Below are 10242 nucleotides of genomic sequence, written 5' to 3'. Positions count from 1 at the left end.
GCAGATGCTTCAAAACAGAGTGAGAAGTAAAGAGAGACGGCAGGAACTCAAACAAAATTAACGCCATATTTTATCTTTAATAATCATATATATTGCTTTACCCAAACAGCTTGTTCTTGTGTTTCTTTAAACTACCATCTCTCTTAAACCAACTTGAACTGAATAGTGAGCACAGCCACTAGGCATTATGTAACAAAAAGACAGGGATGGGAGGGAGCGAGACGGTACCTGCACTGACGTTTAAAATGAAGGAATAGGAGGAGGAGGGGGGGTGGAGGTGGTGGAGCACTCTGATAGGGGGAAAACAGAGATTTCACCAAAGCTCAGTCCAAAGGACTTTCCTAATGATTTCCCTGTAACATTAGTCCTCGAGGACCCCGTCACAGCAGACTACTGTGAGCGCCACCAGACAGTTAATGAGACAAAAACGAGACGCTCTTACAGCCAGGAAGCTGCTTCCAGATGACGCTTGATTCATTTGATTGATTATCTGTGAATAAGTCTTGAGCCTCTCCTCGGTTCTTTATATTTTGCCTGTACTGAGCCAGATGTTCTTCTTAAGCAACCTTTCTTTACACTTTCTGAAGGTCATTTAAAGTTTTTTCACCCATTTTCAGTCCAGTCCTTGTACCTGATCACTTTGAGAGTGTTTTTTTTGTGTTTTGGGTTGTTGTTGTTGTTTTGTTTTTTTGTTAAGCCACTTAGCCTAACTCAAGGGATAAACCCGAGTTGTCAAATACAAAACAAAACACACAACTTAGCAAAGAACAAATTTTCAATTTTATCTTTAGGTACTTTGTTACTAGCAACCTGTCACAAAAACACACCATTTAATCCGATTTCTTTGGACTGGTAATAAAAGTAGGAGACAGAAAAAAAGGGGACAGCCTGAAAAATCTATCTAAAGTGGAGGAACAGTACCTGAAAGTCATGTAAAAAAAACTTCAGCAAACACCTGACACAGGACCTGAAAGATGCACCTGGTCCTTCAGTTGATCCATCTAGTGTTCCTCAAAGCCTCATCTCATGGTGTCAGTGAAGGGTGGCTGTCAAGAAGCCATTATTAAGGAAGGGAACAGGGAGAAAAGGCTGAGGGATGCCAAATTACACAAGAACGGTGTGGGATCATCTCGGCAGAGAATGGAACAAAAAGGCAGCTAATATCGAAAGAAGAGCTCTGAATGTCCTTAAAGAAGCCCGGAGAACTATTCCTGAAGACTACTTAAAGGAATTCCAAAGAAATGTGCCTGAGAGAGTTCAGGGTGTGCTGAAGATAAAGATGCTCAAGCTCATTAGCTCATTATATCAACTCTGTTTTTGCCTTTTATACTGTATTTTCATGTACGCTTTTCAAATTTAAACTGTTGCACCCGTTTCCCATTACCCAGCAAGTCATATGTTAGAATTAAGGTGTGGCTCAAACTTTTGCACAGTCCTACATTTCACAACTATAAAATGATTTGGCACCTGATAAACCTTTAAAAGCACTGACCTGCCTCTCCAACTATCTGTTTTAAACAACACGCACTTACCAGCAGTTGTGTTGCGTTTTCGTCAGGTTAGCGGCTCAGACCTAAAACAGCCCTACATTCAGTTCTGGACCCAAGCTGACCCATTAAATTACGTGGTACTCCTTTTATTTGTACTCATGTACTCAGGCATAAATTATCAGGTACAAACTGTAACACCCAAACCCACCCTGTCATTACACCAGCATCAGTTTACATTTTCAGACTGCAGTTGTAGCAGCGGCTACGCTCGGAGAATTTTGATGCAGGATCTTTGGCTGCCAGCAGGCATGCCTCCCTGTGTATTTGATGTTTTTGTTAACTGATGACTGAAGGTAAAGGTTTCACCACACATCTGTCAGCTGTCAATTAGGGCACTTTAAGTCTCAGAGTGCGATATGGGTCCTTGCGGTGCTTAGTCAGGGGCAGAGTATGTCTTCTGTTGTAAGAGTCAAAGTGATGTCTGCACAAGCTTTTAAGCTAGATAACACAAAGAGGAGCTCTTATAAAACAAGAGTGAGACTGAGAGGCCTGCTGCAAGAAGATACACACCCAAGTGCTGAGATTGTAAAGATGAAAAGTGAGCAGAGGAAAATGAGCGTTTCAGGAGAAGGAGGCAGTTTCCTCTTTTTCCCCTCTGGCAGCCTCACAGCAGGGAGTTATGAGGTAGCCCCAACCTACCTCACATCTGCCCGCTGTGCAAGAACAAGCTCAGCAACACATGCATCCTCTCTCTTTCGCGAGTGCATACGTGCACATCTACAGTGCTGCATGCCGATGAACCCATTTTCTTGGAGCACCTACACAAGCTGCAATATACAGATCATGTTTCACAGCGCTACAGCGAGAGCCAAACACCTCCCTCTGTTTGTGCTTCATTCTAGCTTCTCCCTTCTCTTCCCAACCACACACACCAACACCTTTCTCTTGTGAATTTTATTTTTATCCTTAAAATAAAGACAACTATAAATTAGGATAACCAAACCTGATTTATTACCTCCTACACCTCCCCCACTGTGTGTTCAACAGGAAGCTAAAGACTGGTGCTGTTAAATTGTTCACAAAACAGCAGGAGCTCGGTTTGAGGCCACAGTGGGCCAAAAAACACACACAAGATGACCTCCAGCAAGGACAAAATGTATCTGGATGTCTCTGTGAGCATCTGTCTCACTGTGTAAGTGTGGCACAGTGTCTGTGCGTGCACGGCTGGAGAAGAGATACAGCACAGCTGAAAGCCAGCACTCAGACGAGGACCCGGTGCATCGTCTGTGTCTCATCTCAGCCAGTTTACTTACAAACTTTTCAAGTTTGAATTTTAAAGCCAATAATGTGCACAGGGCAGTGATATTTGGGATTTAAAATGAAGATAAACTATTCCAATCTCTGGAGCCCCAATTGTGTATCTCACGCACACACAAACACACACACACACAAACACAAACACAGTCCTGAATTAAGTACTGTCTGAAGTCTCATCCAGACGTTCAATGGGTACACAAAGGAATTCTTCGGCAGAAGGTGAAAGAAAATGGCCCACAAGTTAATCCAACATGACCGTTTTATCAACAATGGCCACCAACGGTGATATTGGCACCTGTGACAAGGTTGAAAAGAACTGTGGGTAATTTGGTTTCACAAAATGAAGCACGCGCGCGCACGCACGCACACACACACACACACACACACACACACACACACACGCTAAGTTCTCCTCCTGCCTTTATTCAGCCCAACCGTTGAGCGCGATGACAAATAGAGCCGCAGAATTGTGCTGCTCTGTAATTACATTGAGACGTGGGGTCAAAATTCCCACGTAGACTGAGTGAGATGAAATATAAACTGGCTCTCCTCTAACTGACTTTATAGAAATAATTACACAATAACAGATATAAATGCAGCTTAAATTAAAAAAAAAAAAAGGACGGCTCTGTTAAGCAGCATACAAGAACTAAAGTGTAATCCCAGCACATTTAGCTTAGCTTGCACTGATTAGAGATGACGACTGTGGTGGGTAATTAAGGGCAAAGAATATACAAGTTGCATGAAAAATGGAGGCCACATTACCTTTCCAAAGCTCCCTTTCCCGATGGCCCGCAGTATCTGGAAGTGGTCAAAGTTTACTGTGGAGAAAATGAGAAGCAGTTAGTGAGAACGCGTCAGTTTGAGCTGAGCTATAAAACAGGGAACATGACATGTACAGCACTGTGCAAAAGTCTTGAGCCATCCCTCATTTCTTTATTTGCTTCCAGGGATCCGGACTTCCCTGTAATCTTTAAAGTGGTATTAAGGAATAGCTCTCCAGGCTTTTTAAAGTGTCTCTGATTTTTAATCCAGGGCTCGTATTTGACCAGTTTTTGTCTGTTAAGACCCTTCACACTAATCTCTGAAACATTCAAACATAAACAGACACCTAAGTCACGGATAGGACCAGAAAACTTAACAAAGAACCAATTTCAAATTGTATCTTTACACATTTACTTGCAGCCTATTGCAAAAAACAAAACCCCACATCATTTGTTCTCACTTCTTTAGTTAAAGAATGCAGTTAATAACACTGTTAACACAGACTGACCTGGCAAAACATGAAAAAATAAGGGGGTGGTTCAAGACTTTGCTCGGTACTGTATGAGAAATGGAAATCCAGACTCTTTCTGTGCACTTCACAATGTATCGCTGCACTTTGGCAGTACTGTGCAGATTAAATGTTTTTTTCAAAGAATTAAAAAGTAGGAGCGCAGTGGGAGAGAATAATGCGTGTTGGATAATGAAACGTGAAAGATTGAAAGGTGGAAATAATGAATCACAACAGTCAAAATGTGAAAAACAAAAACATTTTCCCTGGAGGATCTGTACACTGACACACCGTCACAGTATCGACGATTAGCAAGCAAAACAAAACCCCAGAAATAACATTTATTAAATGAAGACTCAGCTAAACCTTTTTTAAACTTCACATCTGAATAACAAATAACACACGCAGCACATAGAAACAAATATCTAAAACGAGTTAGATCCCAGAAAGTTAGACACACTTTCATAAGTTTTATGATCGACTTTTACGAGATTAAATTTGAGCAAGTAAAGACATTTCACATGAAGACCAGAGGCAGGAGAGTTGTATTTCAGAAAGACATCCAGCTCAGAGCGCTGAACTCATTCATCTCATTTTATTTTCCTATTTCAGTATGCATAATAACACAGCCAGATGTTTTCATTCATTGCCACTGAAGCAGATGCATGTGTGTGTTCTGCAGACTGATTGAATCCTTCTGTACGCAGCTTAAAATCAGTCCTGAGGGACATGGTTGAATGGAAGTGGTGAGGAAGAGTGTCATGTTTTTTTCCTCTGTAATAAATAAACTAAACAATAATGTTTTCCAAATATATTTTTTATGAGCGCTGAACATGTGATCAAGATTAGACGATAAATACAAGATTAATTTCACTATTCTGCTGTATTTCTACTCAACACCCATGTGACTCACTTTTGAATTAAATTAATGCAACGTGTGAGACTAATATTTTTAATCAGATCTTAATTTATGCAATTGTAATTCCAAAATATCCATCATAGACCCCAGAAAAAAGCATGAATAAAAAGAACACCCAATCCATGATATTAAAAAAGCCTTGATCATTAATAGCAAGTCTTTTTAATATCAACCAATAAGAGTAAAGTTAGCTTAAAGGCAAAAAGGCCAAAACCCTGTTTTTCAGGCAGAGGAGAAAAAGAGGAGCTTGGTGTAAGATAAAGAAGCTTTTTTTTAAACTGTGAATCGCGCAAAGCTACTCTAGTAGAGTCCAAGAATAAGAATATCATGTTGGAAATGAGCATGAGGATGATCAAAACACATTCCCTCCAACAAATAAATACCATGGAGAGCAGAGCTGCTTCATCATTTAAAAAAACAAAACAAAACAAAACAAAAGAACGTCTTTGGCTGAGCACAAACAAGCGCTCAGGAATCAGATTAACCAACAACAGACACGATTTCTTCCAACAACTCAGAGTAAAGAGTAATGAGCTAACACTGAGTAACTGTTGGCCAGTAAAATCAACAGTTGCAACTTTCACATTCAGCAGCTCATTAAGACACTTCAAATAAATCTAATTAAGACATTTAAATGTTGGTTGTATTTTCCTTCCTGATGCATGTGAAAGGTTAAGACTTACATCTCCAAATGTACTGGAACTGATTTGAACCAGAGGACTCAGCCACACTGTTACTATGTACTGCATAAACATGTTTACCGATGAAGGTAAATCAGATGCTGTCCTGACTGTGTGGCTAAATTTTGTGCTGAAAGCATCCAATCAATTTAATATGATTAACTTGCTATGAGAGGTTTTTACTCCAAGTGTGACTTTTTCTGGGTTCATACACCTTTCAGGGTCAAATTCAAGCACTTTGTAAGCACGTTCAATGTCCATTTTCAAACTTTTCCAGCACATTACCATAAAAAAGATGCATATTTCACTTCACATCACCTCAGTAAGACCATTGGAAAGGCCAAATTAATAAGTCTTCACATCAAATATTGATGCTTCTTTCTTATGTGACACAAAAAATAGGAGACGCATCTTTGCTTATGTTGTTTTTTTAAGTTCATTCATTCAAAACTAACTGTAAGATGCTTAACTACATTGCAGTCTGTGTTATTGTTGTAGTCTTAAATTATCACCTTTAAAGTGTTTGTGCTAATAACATCATGTACAGTAAGACAGGCATAGAGAACAGCACTGACTGGGAGAGGCTTTGAACAGATGACATACTCAGTTCAATTCAACACTTTAGACTTTAAAAATGCACAAGCGTCTTTCTATTTATTTAATCTATCATCTGTGATATTATTATGTACAGTTATAATGTACTGTTCATCTCCCTTAAATAAACAGGCAGCCTTAAAGTATGAAATAGTCATTTGTCTACTACTGTCTCAGGGGCTGATCGTGCCCCACAGGCCTCAATGTGAGCTTGAAGCCATTATGTTTAAGTTGTTTAATGATAAACAGATTTTGAATGAAAGCGAGGAAACTTCGGTAGCACAAAAAAGTGGCTTTTCTTTGTTCCCATATGGTTCAGTCATATTACCGTTATTTCCCCCTAAGGTGTTCCCAAAGACACCAGGTTAATACTTGAAGAAGCTGCAGCAATACACAAAAATATAATCAATATCCTATTTACTTGGTGACAACGCCGCTTTTAGCCTTCAATCAGAAAGCCTTACGTTCGCTAGTTAAGCATCGGGCTAACGTTTAAAGCTTTCACTTGAGGGAAGTAACTCGTATTACTGCTACTGCTGTGTAATCTTAGTTAAATTCACAGCATATCCTACAAGTTACCCCGCAATAACTAACTGTTATAATAGCGGCACCGTATTGTATCGCACTGAGTGCATTTCAATCATTTATCCCGCGAGTTTGCTAGCTAGCAAAATAATAATACCAATTTTAAGAAATAACGTGTGTAACGTACACACTCGAGAAAATTATTTACTAGGACTTACGCAAACTCCACCGTTGTGAAAACGTACAAATCCTTCTTGAAGACTCCTTCTTGTATTTTTCGTTTTCCAGCAAACACTCATTAAAACGGCAACCTCCGGGCACGTTAGTGCACTCACCCCCGACTGCTCGGGGAGGGGGTGGGGGTCACACATTGAAACAGACTGACGTGCAGAGGTACGAGGCAGCCCAGGCAGAGAAATGTTGCTTTTAGACTTTGCGACTCATTTATTTCTCTATCTGATAAGAAAACTATTCAATCAGATAGTTATTTGTGGTGACTGAAATACGGTTACAGTTTCAAGAAGTTTTAAGCACCAAATCCGAAATCCACGCACTACAATATTAAAATCCAAGATTTTTCAAGGATTTCAAGCACCCGTACCAAACCTGGATATGAAGCTGATGATTGTTAAAATAAAATAGAACATTTTAATCAATTTCTTGTTTGCTCCGAAATCTACGACATGACTATATACAGAAAAGCTTGACATGGTATGCAAAAAAAAAACCCGAAAAAATAAATACAAAAAATGTTTTAACTGTCAGTTTCGTCATTTTAAAACTTTCAAAAAACTAACATTTTCTTTTATTGACTGATATTAAATTGATTAGGGTCAAATTTAGTGTGAACAATATTACACAAACACACACGTGTGTGCGCATGCGCACATATTAGAATCGCATCGATCCCTTGTGACGTGGTAACTTTGCTTTGATCCTTCCTGACGCGGTAACTTTGCTTTGATCCCAAAACCCTTAAATAGGAGCGCTCACCTATTATACTTTGTGCTTAACGGACATTGACCTGCAGCAACTAAAGCCCTGGAGAAGTTTTGAGAGCATTTTACGGGAGAAACCAAAACAAGTTCAGTTTTCTTTCTCACCAATTCACAGCGCAAACAGACACATTACACCATGTCAGCCAACCCATCCTTCAGCTCAGATGAGCTTGAAATAACGGAAGGGACCATTTTGGGAGATCACCACGTGGTGGAGGCTTTCCTTGGAGAAGGAGGCTTTGGATTGGTAACCAGATGTCGCGATACAAAAAACAACCAAACTGTGGCTATTAAAGTCAACAAGAGCGACCCTGAAATTCTGCAACAGGCAAAACTGGAAATTTTCATCCTGGAGCAGCTACGACGCTTGGATCCAGACAGGTGCAACATTGTCGAATGGAACGGCTATTTCCTCGATGGAGAGCGCATTTGCTTAAATTTTGAACTCCTCGACCAAAGCCTGTGGGACTACATAAGGGACCGGAATAACCAAGGTCTCCCAATAAGAGAACTCAGGCCAATTTTGCATCAGATCGCAAATGCTCTGTTCCACCTGGGTTCTGTGGGAATAGTGCATGCTGACCTCAAACCTGGAAACATCATGGTTGTGAACCGCCATGAGTCTCCCGTCAAAGTCAAACTTATAGACTTTGGCCTCGCATGTCCTGCTTCTGCACTGATTCCTGGTGACCGTGTGGGGACGGTTGGTTATTGTGCACCTGAGGTTATGCTTGGCATTCCATATCATGAAGCAATTGACATGTGGTCTCTGGGGCTGGTAGCTGTGGAGCTTGCTACAGGGGTGCCTCTCTATCCTGGGGAAGACGATTATGATGTTTTGAAATTCATAATTGAAACCCAGGGTCAGCTACCAGATCATCTTCTAGAGTCTGGCTTGTATACTGATTGCTATTTCATCGAGGATAACTTCAACGAACAGCGCTGGACATTTAAGACCCAAGAACAATTTCAATACGAGACAGATTATCAATCCAAAGAAACTCGATATATAAAACTTAAGCGTCTCGATGACCTCGAACAACTACTGAAGGTTAGGCGAGGACCTGAAAATGGCCAACCATTATTTGTAAGGCTAATCAAACAGATGTTGGCCTTGGATGCAAATCAGCGCATAACACCCTCGGAGGTTCTGAAGCATCCCTTTTTCGACCCTGGCCTCTCAGGGAAAGCCCCCTGCACTGACATAAATAGCACAGGGGGAGAAAACCTTGTGCTCTCTCAGCAGCCTTCAAGCTGGAAAAGTCATGGAGCACAAAAATTCAACTGCAGTTTCCAAAACTCAGTTGAATTTCCTCAAAAAGGACACATCAACACCTCAGCCAACCCATCTTCCTCTGAAGATGATCTTGAAATAACAGAAGGGACCATTTTGGGAGATCACCACGTGGTGGAGGCTTTCCTTGGAGAAGGAGGCTTTGGTTTGGTAACCAGATGTCGCGATACAAAAAACAACCAAACTGTGGCTATTAAAGTCAACAAGAGCGACCCTGGAATTCTGCTACAGGCAAAACTGGAAATTTTCGTCCTGGAGCAGCTACGACGCTTGGATCCAGACAGGTGCAACATTGTCGAATGGAACGGCTATTTCCTCGATGGAGAGCGCATTTGCTTAAATTTTGAACTCCTCGACCAAAGCCTGTGGGACTACATAAGGGACCGGAATAACCAAGGTCTCCCAATAAGAGAACTCAGGCCAATTTTGCATCAGCTCGCAAATGCTCTGTTCCACCTGGGTTCTGTGGGAATAGTGCATGCTGACCTCAAACCTGGAAACATCATGGTTGTGAACCGCCATGAGTCCCCTATCAAAGTCAAACTTATAGACTTTGGCCTCGCATTTCCTGCTTCTGCACTGATTCCTGGTTACCGTGTGGGGACGGTTGGTTATTGTGCACCTGAGGTTATGCTTGGCCTTCCATATCATGAAGCAATTGACATGTGGTCTCTGGGGCTGGTAGCTGTGGAGCTTGCTACAGGCCTGCCTCTTTATCCTGGGGAAGACTATTATGATGTTCTGAAGTTCATAATTGAAACTCAGGGTCAGCTACCAGATCATCTTCTAGAGTCTGGCTTGTATACTGATTGGTATTTCATCGAGGATAACTTCAACGAACAGCGCTGGACATTTAAGACCCAAGAACAATTTCAATACGAGACAGGTTATCAATCCAAAGAAACTCGATATATAAAACTTAAGTGTCTCGATCACCTCGAACGACTACTGAAGGTTAGGCGAGGACCTGAAAATGGCCAACCATTATTTGTAAGGCTAATCAAAGAAATGTTGGCCTTGGATGCAAATCAGCGCATAACACCCTTGGAGGTTCTGAAGCATCCCTTTTTCGACCCTGACCTCTCAAGGAGAACCCCCAGGCACCGATATGAATAGCACAGGGGGAGAAAACCTTGTGCTTTCTCAGCAATC

The 10242-nt window shown here is 41.1% G+C and overlaps 1 long non-coding RNA gene across 1 annotated transcript; it reads right to left on the bottom strand.

The window, feature by feature from the left end:
* Positions 1-378: 378 nt before the first annotated feature.
* LOC112844480 (uncharacterized) lies at positions 379-7171 on the bottom strand. The gene is made up of 3 exons (XR_003217210.1): positions 7017-7171; positions 3573-3628; positions 379-1046 (listed from the first exon to the last, which is right to left on the bottom strand). It is a non-coding gene; the product is annotated as an uncharacterized LOC112844480 (long non-coding RNA).
* Positions 7172-10242: the final 3071 nt, after the last annotated feature.

The sequence above is a fragment of the Oreochromis niloticus genome, unplaced genomic scaffold (genome assembly GCF_001858045.2).
Source record: "Oreochromis niloticus isolate F11D_XX unplaced genomic scaffold, O_niloticus_UMD_NMBU tig00000245_pilon, whole genome shotgun sequence".
Lineage (NCBI taxonomy): Eukaryota > Metazoa > Chordata > Actinopteri > Cichliformes > Cichlidae > Oreochromis > Oreochromis niloticus.
Note: the sequence above shows the minus strand (reverse complement) of the source record. Positions and strands in the feature narration are given on the sequence as shown.